This window comes from Microtus pennsylvanicus, chromosome 14, assembly GCF_037038515.1.
Source record: "Microtus pennsylvanicus isolate mMicPen1 chromosome 14, mMicPen1.hap1, whole genome shotgun sequence".
Taxonomy (NCBI): domain Eukaryota; kingdom Metazoa; phylum Chordata; class Mammalia; order Rodentia; family Cricetidae; genus Microtus; species Microtus pennsylvanicus.
The window spans coordinates 23,539,268-23,549,810 of record NC_134592.1 but is presented as its reverse complement, the minus strand read 5'-3'; positions in this window follow the sequence as shown (position 1 = coordinate 23,549,810).

Here is a 10,543-nt window from a genome sequence, read left to right as displayed (position 1 = left end):
AACTCAATAGTGGTTAGCTTTTGAAGGTCATATCTGGATTTTCTAGTGCTCATCCTTCCAATTTGAACAAGGTGATGCAAAAATGATAAGTTCACCATACAATAACCATTGTTTTTTTTTGGGGGGGGGGACAGGATTTTTCTGTAGCTTTGGAGCCTGTCCTGAAACTTGTTCTGTAGACCAGGCTGTCCTCAAACACACAGAGAGCTGACTGTCTCTGCCTTCCGAGTGCTGGGATTAAAGGCATGCACAACCAACAACCAGGTTTTGTTTTTTTTTTTTTTTTGAGACATTTTTTTTTCTGTAGTCCTGGTTTTCCTGGAATTCTCTAAGTAGAAAAGACTGATCTTACTTTAAAGAAATCCATCTACCTCTGCTTCCCTGGTCCTGGAATTAAAGCTGTATGTCTCTGTGACAGCTTAGTCCACCATGTATAGGAAAGTCTCCTGGATCCAAAACAAAAGGAGACACTTTTTGACTTCACCATCAATGTTGGTGTCTCACCATACTGTTGGAATTACTGGGAAGTAAAAGAATTATATTGGACATCCAATGTTGTTGTATGTAGAATTTTAAATGTTCTAATTTTGTGCTCTTTCTAGACTTGTAGTACTAGCATCACGCCTGGAGAAAATGAAAATGTTATATTAAATTCAAAACAGGAGAAAGACAAATGACACGTGAATACCACACAACACAGACTGATAAAGAAATCAAAGTCCCAGTGACTACAGAGTTAATGGCGGTCATAGAAATAATCAAGAGGATCATTGATGGTAATATATATATATATATATTCAATCAAAGAATAGTAAAAAAATATGAAAATCTTCTAAGTAAACAGTAACAAAATATGATGTACATCTTCTAAACAAATTCATTTGAATATAGAGCATACAAGTAGAGGGATGTTTTACTTTGGATTACATCAACAACACAGTTAATGGTGAATTTCACAAATATGCTTAATGTACACTCTGTTAAACATGCAGCCAGAGTGATAAAGACTTTTTAAATAATGATTAAATAATAGTTCCATAACAATTAGAAATAAGATTGCATATAATATTTAAATAAAAGGAACTGAATATTTAAACTTAAGATATGTTGAACATATGAGGAAACAAGTAAGATGAAGATGCAGTCAGAGCTTCACTTATAACCAAAGCATTATGAGAAATTTTCTTTCTGTCAGTTATATAAAAAAAGCTATTAGCTATCATAAACTACCAGAAAGAATATAGAGATTATATAGAAAAGAGCTGAACAGGCTGGCTACAGACTTCTTGCCTGTCAAGTCATAAAGAATCTGTCAAAAATAAAGAGAACACAATTTTAGTATTATTTACCATAAAACTGCCATTCAAGGCTGACTTTAAAACATATAAAGATAAGGAAGCTTATTCCTCTCTGAATAATAGTAAAGGCATTAGAAAAAAAAGATAAGATCCAGTGAGAAGAAAGAAAATAGAGAGTGAACATAATCCAAGAAGCACTGGGGAGTACAAGCAGTCTGGCTTGGCACATTGATTAAACTGAAGGAAAACAAGTAATCACCTACTATTTAATATTGCATGTGACGAAAATGCTACGATAAGTCCAGTGACAGAGAAGAAAAAGAGGACATCAATATTCGATAAGAGTTCAGAAATATCTTTTGCTATGTGAAGTAAGACATAGCACTAATTATGTATGTGAAAATATATCACCATTCTTAAATGACTGAAATGTGTTGTGCACTTTTAAAAAAAATGAAAGAAATTATGATATCTACCATTCTAATATTTAACAAAATATGTTGAAAATAAGCCAAATAAAATGAAAATCACAGAAAAATACAATGTAACATATTTATCTCACTGTATAACCACAGAAATATTTAAAAAATGATTTTAGCCTAAAAGTTACTTTAATATTGAATTAAAATTATGTCATCAAGGATTCAGCAGAAATAGGAACAGAGATAGATAGGAAAGAAGATGTACTAGCCATACTAAGCTTTGGGGTAAAAGTGTCTGGTAATAAGAGAAACACTGGTCCATTGCTGGTAGGAGTGAAACCTTGTACAGTCACTATGCAGATCAGTGGGGCAATTCATCAGAAAGATGAGAATCAACCTATCTCAAGATCCAGCTATTTCATTCTTGGGCATTTAGAAAAAGGATGCTTCAGACAACTACAGAGAAAAATTTTCAAGTGTGTTCATTGTTGTTCTGTTCATATTAGTCAGAAATTGTAAGTAACCTAGATGTCTGCCAATGTAGGAACAGATAAAGATAATGTGCTTCATTTATATAATGGAATAGTATGCAACTAATAAAAATGAAATTATTAAATTAGCAGGAAAATGGATATACCTAGAAAATAAAATCATCCTAATTGAAGTATGTCAAACCACAAAAGACAAATATGATCTGAATTCAATTACATGCAGATGCTAGCTATTAAGACATTGTATAGATTAACATAATTTGAATGAAAACATATAATAAAAATTAAGCATATGATAATATATTCATGTAGAAAAAACTGCAAAGCCAAATAACAAATTAATCATCTGAAATTAAAAGCAATCTACTATGTAACTGCTGCAACTCCAATTGAGGATATTCTGCTAAAAAGTAAATTAAATCCTAATTTTTGAAATATAATAAAATTAAATATACATATAATTTTTCACATTAAATATAGGACACACATGTACATATATCTATACACGTACATATATTCTTTAAATATTATTTTTCTCAATAAATTTGTTTTCTCTTTTGCCATAAAAACAATACTCACAAAGGCATAGTGTTTGATTTAGAGTCTATAATCCATGAATTATTAATTCTAACATGAATACTTCTAGAGAAGCTCTTCTTATGTAACTGACAATTTCACTGTCAATTCCATTCAAAACCAGCTTTGCATTTCTGACTCTTTTGATAAAGGACAATGAGCTCCCTTATGTATCTTCATTTAGGCATTTCAATTTTTCTGTTTTGCTCAGACACTTTTATTTCCTTGGAGTACTTTGAGATATTTTAAAAATTGCTATTAGACTGTGCTTACTGTTGAAATAGGCAGACTGTAAACATGAGGCCAGTCGAAGCTTTATGATAAGACCCTATTTCAACCCCAGTGAGATAGAGCTGCTAGTGACAGCTTTTCCAAAACTAACTAAAAGCCAAGAGGTTATAAGAAACAGTTCTTATGTATGGCTACCTGAAACTAACTAAATGTGTTCTAACTTTGGTCAATACTTGTATTTGGTAGACATAGGTGGACTGTAAAGTCATTAGAAATCTTTAAATTATCTTTCTGGGAGACAAGTTTCCCCTACTGTTTGGTGCCTTATTCTAGTCCCAAAATGAAAATCAGAGGAAAGTTATCATTTTGTTAGAGTTCATTGTTTCAAAGCTATTGGAGATAGATTTTAAAAAAACACATATCTCACAAGAATATCTTCATTTCCGCAAGGATTGTTACAGTTTCCCACTTTCTTTTTTATTACTTGGTCTAAAAAGCACACATGCCTATGTTTCATCTGTATTTCCTCAACCTACAGTAACACATTTGAAACATACTTGGAACATATGACGAGAGTTTGTTGAATGAATCTACTAGTTTTCTTAAAGCGTATAGATATTTTAATAGAGTAATGTGGAAATGGAGATGAGAATCAAATCATTTTCTCTAAAGAAAAAGAGAAATCAAAATCATTCTCTTTTTATAATAAGCATAGTAACTGAGTGTGCTCTTAGCCCCACCCCCCCTTAAAGCTGTCTGAGTGTGATTTTTACACCATTGGTACTTGACTGACTCCTTCCTGACAGCTGATAGGAGAGCAGCCTGGATGGATTTTAGAAATCGGAGTTGTTTGTAACAGAATCGATGAAATTGAATATGATCTCTATTTAATAATATAAAACTAAACTTCTAATACATAAATGCTAATATATTTTTTTCTGTTTCTTTGTTGTTGTTCTCATTTTCTAGATTCTCATTTTAAATACCCTTTTCGATGACTTTTTCTTATAGATGTAGATTTAATATAAAAATATAAAAATATGTTCCTGTGTCTTTTATTAATAATGAGCATCTGGAGGATTATCAAAGTATACATTACTGGGAGTACGAATGAAGACATATAATTAAAATAAGCATATAATATTATATCCTTGTGGAGAAAGACTGCCCACCACTGAACCCTTATTATCTGTATTTTACTCTCATCCTGTAAAGTGGGCTGGCCATATGTTATTCCGAAGCAGATATTTACCTAGCCATAATTATAATCTATCACTCTTCCTCATGTAGCATACTACATGTTAGCAGCTTTGAAATGCAAGAATGTGCTGACCATTTGAACTCACCAAAGTTAGAGCGAATTTTACTTTCCCAAGTGTAGCATCACGTGGATCTTACTATGTTATTAAGAACCTTGCAATGGATTTCAAATTTAGAAATTAAGGTAGCAATGTAACACACACATAGAAGCTTTGGATGGAAAATTCAGACACTATCTCTAGATATGAATGGTTTTTGCAGGTTACATAATTAATTATGAGAAACTAACACTCTAAGGTATTCATTATATTTTGCTTTATGTAACCTGTCATTGGCAGCCTTATTATTGCCTTGGAAGTGATTAAAGATAAAGTTTGTATATTTACAAATAATAATAATGAGAATACGATTTCTAGGAATTATTTTTCTAATTTCTCTTAGAGGTAAATGGACATTCAATTATAGTCTTAATTTGTATAGGTGTTTCAAGCTTTTGTCTTTTGTCAGTTGGCAAAGGGGTCATTAGGAATATTTCTATCTGCTCAGGACATTGAAACCAAAGAGCTATCCCATGAACTTGGACAACTAAAAAATCACTGTTAGCTACATAAAAGTTGTTGAATTTCAGAAAAAAGAGTGGATCAGTAAGTCCCTCTGGTTAATGTCAGCATCAACTTTTCTTCTTCCTTGATTATACAGATACATATTGTCATCTCTACAGTATTAAGTTATACCTGAAAGGTAGAGATATGCATGGATTCTTAAAAGAGCAAACTCTTGGACATGTTAATTCTATGCTCACTGTTGATCCAAGGGTTTTTATAAAACTAATTTCTATAATGTCAGAAACCTTCGCTGATGAGTGTTGAATGAGACACTTATTGATGGGTATATCAATGCAAACCGTTTAATTGCTGTTTCTTTAGCACAATAATAGTAGTGGATTTTTTCACAAGACCCAGCCTAGCTTTTTCTGTCACTTTGTCATTGTCAACAGTACTAATTTACATATTAAAACACAGACACCTTGACACCATGCACAAAATCAGCACAGGTTCAAGTCAGATGGGCTCTCAGAATTGAGAGGGTAAACTGACATGTGGTTCCAACTCAAACCAAGAACCTAATTGCTATTGATGTATACTGTCAAATGATTTTTTTTTTTACAATTAAGTGTCACAGGATATATCAACCACAGCACAAGGAAGGTTCCATGCTCAGGAATAGTTGGTCAAAACAAAATGAAAATGAAGTTTTTGGGTCTTTATTCCAATATTTACTTCTGTTCTGTCATTATTTTTTGTAGTAATATCAGTCATTCACATATTTGTTTTGATTTTCCTTTTTTTGCAATTTTTTTGGCTTTTTATTTTTTTATGTTTTATTTGGAGACAGAAAGAGGGCATGAAGTGATTGGGAAGGGAAGAGGTGAGAACTGGGAGGGGTTAAGGAGGAGAAGAAACATGGTCAAAATACATTATATGAATTTTTTTTTTACAAAAAGAAGAAACCTATCAAAACACTAAGTGGCTGCTTGTAGTTCTGTAGATAGGAATTTCTGTAAGGAGTAATCAGTTTCTTCACATGAATTTCAAAGTCAGATGCTGAGTTATCATTTAAGCTGAGGCATTACCTAGGGGCAAAAAAGGAAGATTATATTTCCAGCAATGGCCACTATGTAGACTGAATTTAATTTCTTGAATTTGTAGGAGAGAAGCAACAGCTTTATCCACAACTGTTAATTGGGAAGTGCAGGTTTGGGCTGCCAGATTTCTGTCTCCATTTCTTCTTACCTCCTCAATTACCTTGTATCCACTGAATTCATGCTGGAACGTCTCATGTATAAGCTCAAGAGAAATGGGAAAATAGTTTCTTTTATATTGGCTGTAAATAGATTAAGTCCACAGAAAATATACCAATACTAACAAGACTTTACAACAGATCAACACAGCATTGAAATGCCTCTTGCCATATAACAAGTTAACCACAGTAATAATGAATGGGTAGTAATAGTGTTGAGAGTTATCTAGAATTCTGACAGTCACTGTTTTGGTCTAGAGTCTCAATAAAGCTTTTTCCATTTACAAAACACGCAAGACTGTAATGTTAAAACACAAACTACTTAAAACCCATTTATACAATACAACTTAGTGTTTTTAGCTCTAGAACCATATTACTTTTTTGTATTTTTCTATATATTTATTAATGTCCTAATCACATAAACTGGTTTGTATTTAGAATATTTTTATAATTTTTGTTTATGATGGATTTCTTAATATATTGGAACATGGATACACTTTTATAGATATATACAGCTTAATATTTATGCAGATTTATATGTATATATACATATTATACTTATATATTATACAAGATTGGCCCTTCATGGGTTTTTATTAAAAGCTGAAAATATTTTAAAAATGTCTCCATATTTGACATTGTAAGATCTCCTCACTGACTCTATTACCAAAGAAAGATTATAAAAATGTTTATGTATTATATATATTAAATATGATAAATTTGAGAATAAAAGAAAATATGTGTATATATTACATAAAAACACCAGAGTTTACCTAATAAACATGGGGAATCTATGGATATTGGTTTGCCATGAATGAGGTCCTAGAACTAAGACATTCTAAGATGCATTTGTACATTTATTTATAAGTGTTAGCAGAAAGCTATAGTTTATACTTATATAAAAAGTAACATTGGGCTGGAGAGATGGCTCAGTGGTTAAGAGCATTGCCTGCTCTTCCAAAGGTCCTGAGTTCAATTCCCGGCAACCACATGGTGGCTCACAACCATCTGTAAAGAGGTCTGGTGCCCTCTTCTGGCCTGCAGACATGCACACAGACAGAATATTGTATACATAATAAATAAATAAATAAATATTTAAAAAAAAAAGTAACATTAATCATCCAATTATTTCCCCCACGTTGCTTCCTCTCAGGACTGGTCTAAATATAAGGACTCTTCATCTTACCTATATTTGGTTCAAATAGCTATCGGCAGTGATTTCTCTCAGTACTAGCCTGGGTACTGGGAGTAATCAGATATTCATCTCAGTAGACAGAAGTAATTTATTAACCTGTTAGATACAGTTGTAAGTTCCAAGAAAATCTTAGAAACAATGCAATGATGAACAATTCTATTTTCAAATTTTGTATTCCAGGAGTAGTAAGGAAATTAGGAACATCATGAAACAAAATTGACATCCTTGCTATAAAGAAAACCAAGGACAATTTTCAGACATTGAGTATGTGAAGTCCTCCTCTCAGATTTGGTCTTTCTTTTAATTTTAAGTTGTAATTGGATAGGTTATATGAAATGAAATTTGTTAGTAAAGTAATTTAATAAGAAGTTTGTGTGAATATATCCTAATGTTTCAAAAAGAAAAAGATACATGATCTCATGCAATTACGGTGTATAGTTTGTGAGAAGCACTGACTTTAATTCATTAAATGTCTTTCAAAATTGCTCGTTAATTAATGACTGTGAGTAAATAAGACACTATGTTAAGATATGTTACATGTTCATTATTTAAAACATATTTTTAAAAGTAGATTTATTATAAAATAAGCTATTCACTTTGTAAATTTAAGAAAATATATCCTCAGTAACCAACATATAGATTCTTAAAATGTTATTAATTTCAGTAAGTTTATTTTTAAAGTTAAGTGCAAAACAACAGAAGATTGTCTTTATATTTCTATTAGTATTTCTTCCATCAAAATGATTTCATTAAATTTTACTTTTAATTCTATAGAACAGGACAAATCTTGTTGCCTTATTTGAAGAGAAGCAATAATTTATCAAAGCAATTACTGAAAAGAATGCCAAAGTAGCATTCATGCAAAGCAATGAGGTATTCTTTGAGTGATTACACAAACTGATCAATTTTAATTTACATTAAACTAAAACTGTTCATATAAATAATCTTGAGTCTAGTTCTTTAGAAAGCAATGTCATTACAATTACATTTTGATTTATATTCATCTAATAACTGACAAGTAGATTTGTTACTACCACTTTGTCTCTTGTAGTCCTAGACTTTATCACCAAATTAACTGTAAAAGAAGCAATATAAACTGTAGCAATCAGGTACTTTTCTGCCTTTGGAAGCTTCATCATAATACCCAGAAATTTCTTTATGGTGTAGTATTTAATGTAATTGAGTAAGATCCACCCTTTCTTGTTTGCTTCAGCTATTCTGTAACCATATTTCTATTCCACTAGCATCTTGGTTTAGCCCTATTTTATGAAGATGATTTAATAGGAAAGCATCAGTTGTTTATATTACCTGCTAAATCATGAGTACAAGAACCTTGTCTTACGTGCACATATAATTCAAATGGCTTTGGATACATTATTTCAGCAGGTACTAAATAAGTTTTAGTTGACTAAATTATTAAAGGAAGGTTTATGTCTTCTGACCTATAATTAAAGCCACACATCATGTCAAATAGTTTTTTCTAAGTACTACCATCTATAAAATAGCAAAGTTAAGTTGGTAAACCTCAGATTAATCCATCCAGAATAAGATTACTTCATCAAATAACACAGTTTTAGCAATTTTCCTTTTAAGTTTTGTGTGTCTTCAGTTTGCTTCTACATATTTCTGGTTACAGTATATTCTGTGCTTTCTGATTTGATTTCCAAATGTTTTGAGGATGAGACACACGTAGTTTACTTAGAAGAACTTGTATTTAATATCTTTGATTGAGATACTCTAAAATAATCTAGTGTCTTCTTGCAAGTGTTAGTCTCATAAAAAAAAAACTTCCATTCTTTTAATGGAAAGCATTAAAAGTGACTTGTCAGGTCTTTTCTGTGTAGCTTACATTTAAAAGTATGCTTGTATTTTAAAAGTTAATGTGTGATTCTGTTGTGAGATATTTATTATACTGTGTAAAGATATGCTGCAGTCTTTGGTTTGAATAAAAAGCAAAATGACCAGTAGCTAGGCAGGAGTTATATCATGGACTTCAGTACAGAGAAAGTTCTAGGAAGAGGAAAGGCAGAGTCACCAGCCTGTCAGAGAAGGAGCAAGATATACAAGAGGAAAGGTAAAAACCAAGAGACATACAGCAACATGTAGTTGAAGAGAAATGGGTTACTTTAACTTATAAGACCTAGTGTGACACATCTAAGTTATAGGCTGAGCTTTTATGATTAATAATAAGCATCCCTGTTGCTTTGCATGAGCTAAAGGCTCAAAGAAAAATCCTTCTCTAAAGGGTTCTCAAAGCCTAGCCGCTTGTATTTCCACATAACACAAGAAAAAAATTTAAAAAGGTTCTAAACAAACTAAAACAAAGTTAAATGTGGTCCTAGTTCCATATCTTCCATGTCAGCCACCATACAGAGACACATTTCCCAGCAGCTGCCTGAATGTTTGAGTTACCAGTGCACCATGAACTAAACTGTGCGGTGGGTTTAAGGTTTTACTCATGGAGACAGTAAAGGTTACAGATGCAAAGCAGTTTCATATAGAAAAAAAAATCTCCAAACAGGTTACAGTGTGTGTAAGCATGTGAGTAGGCCTAAGAGGAAAAAGAAAGCAAAACAATATAGTCATAAAAAATAATTAAGTAAATAGTTTAAAAATAGTAGAGTATTGTCTTTAAATAAAGAATAAAGTAATATAAAGGAAAAAGAAAAAGCCACGTAAAGATGGGAGTTTGGACTAAACTATAAAAAACAACTACGAATCTGAAATATTTTACAGTGGTATGGATTTTCATATACTGATGCAAATTTAAAGTTTTGTTATACTGAATGCATGTTTGTACTCTTGCTTGGAGTATTGTGCTTGTGCAACTCATTTATCAATGTAATGTATGATAAAGAAATACAGATTAGTAGTTTGGCACCTATGAAAGTCAGAATAGCCGTCATGTTAGGTATGTTTTCAAAGTCATACTGACATATATTTTATAGGTGATCTTCAAAGACTTACAGACTATGATTGTAATGTTTTAATAACACAAGGCCTCTCTTGACAATGAATCACATCTGCTTCTGGTGGCACCAATCTACTTAAAAGAGGATGATAGTCATAGAAAAACCTCCATATGAAATTTACTTTCTTGTAGCTAAAGCTAGCCATTTGGCTAAGAAACTGCCCTTGCCTTGACTGCCAAACTGGAGAATCTGACACAGAGAAAAGTGACTGCTGAACTTTAACAAGACAAGGTAGGAGAGACTTTTCAAATTTCTGCTTTACAAAAACGTCAGCCAGATAGTCTCAGTCTGTAGGTTG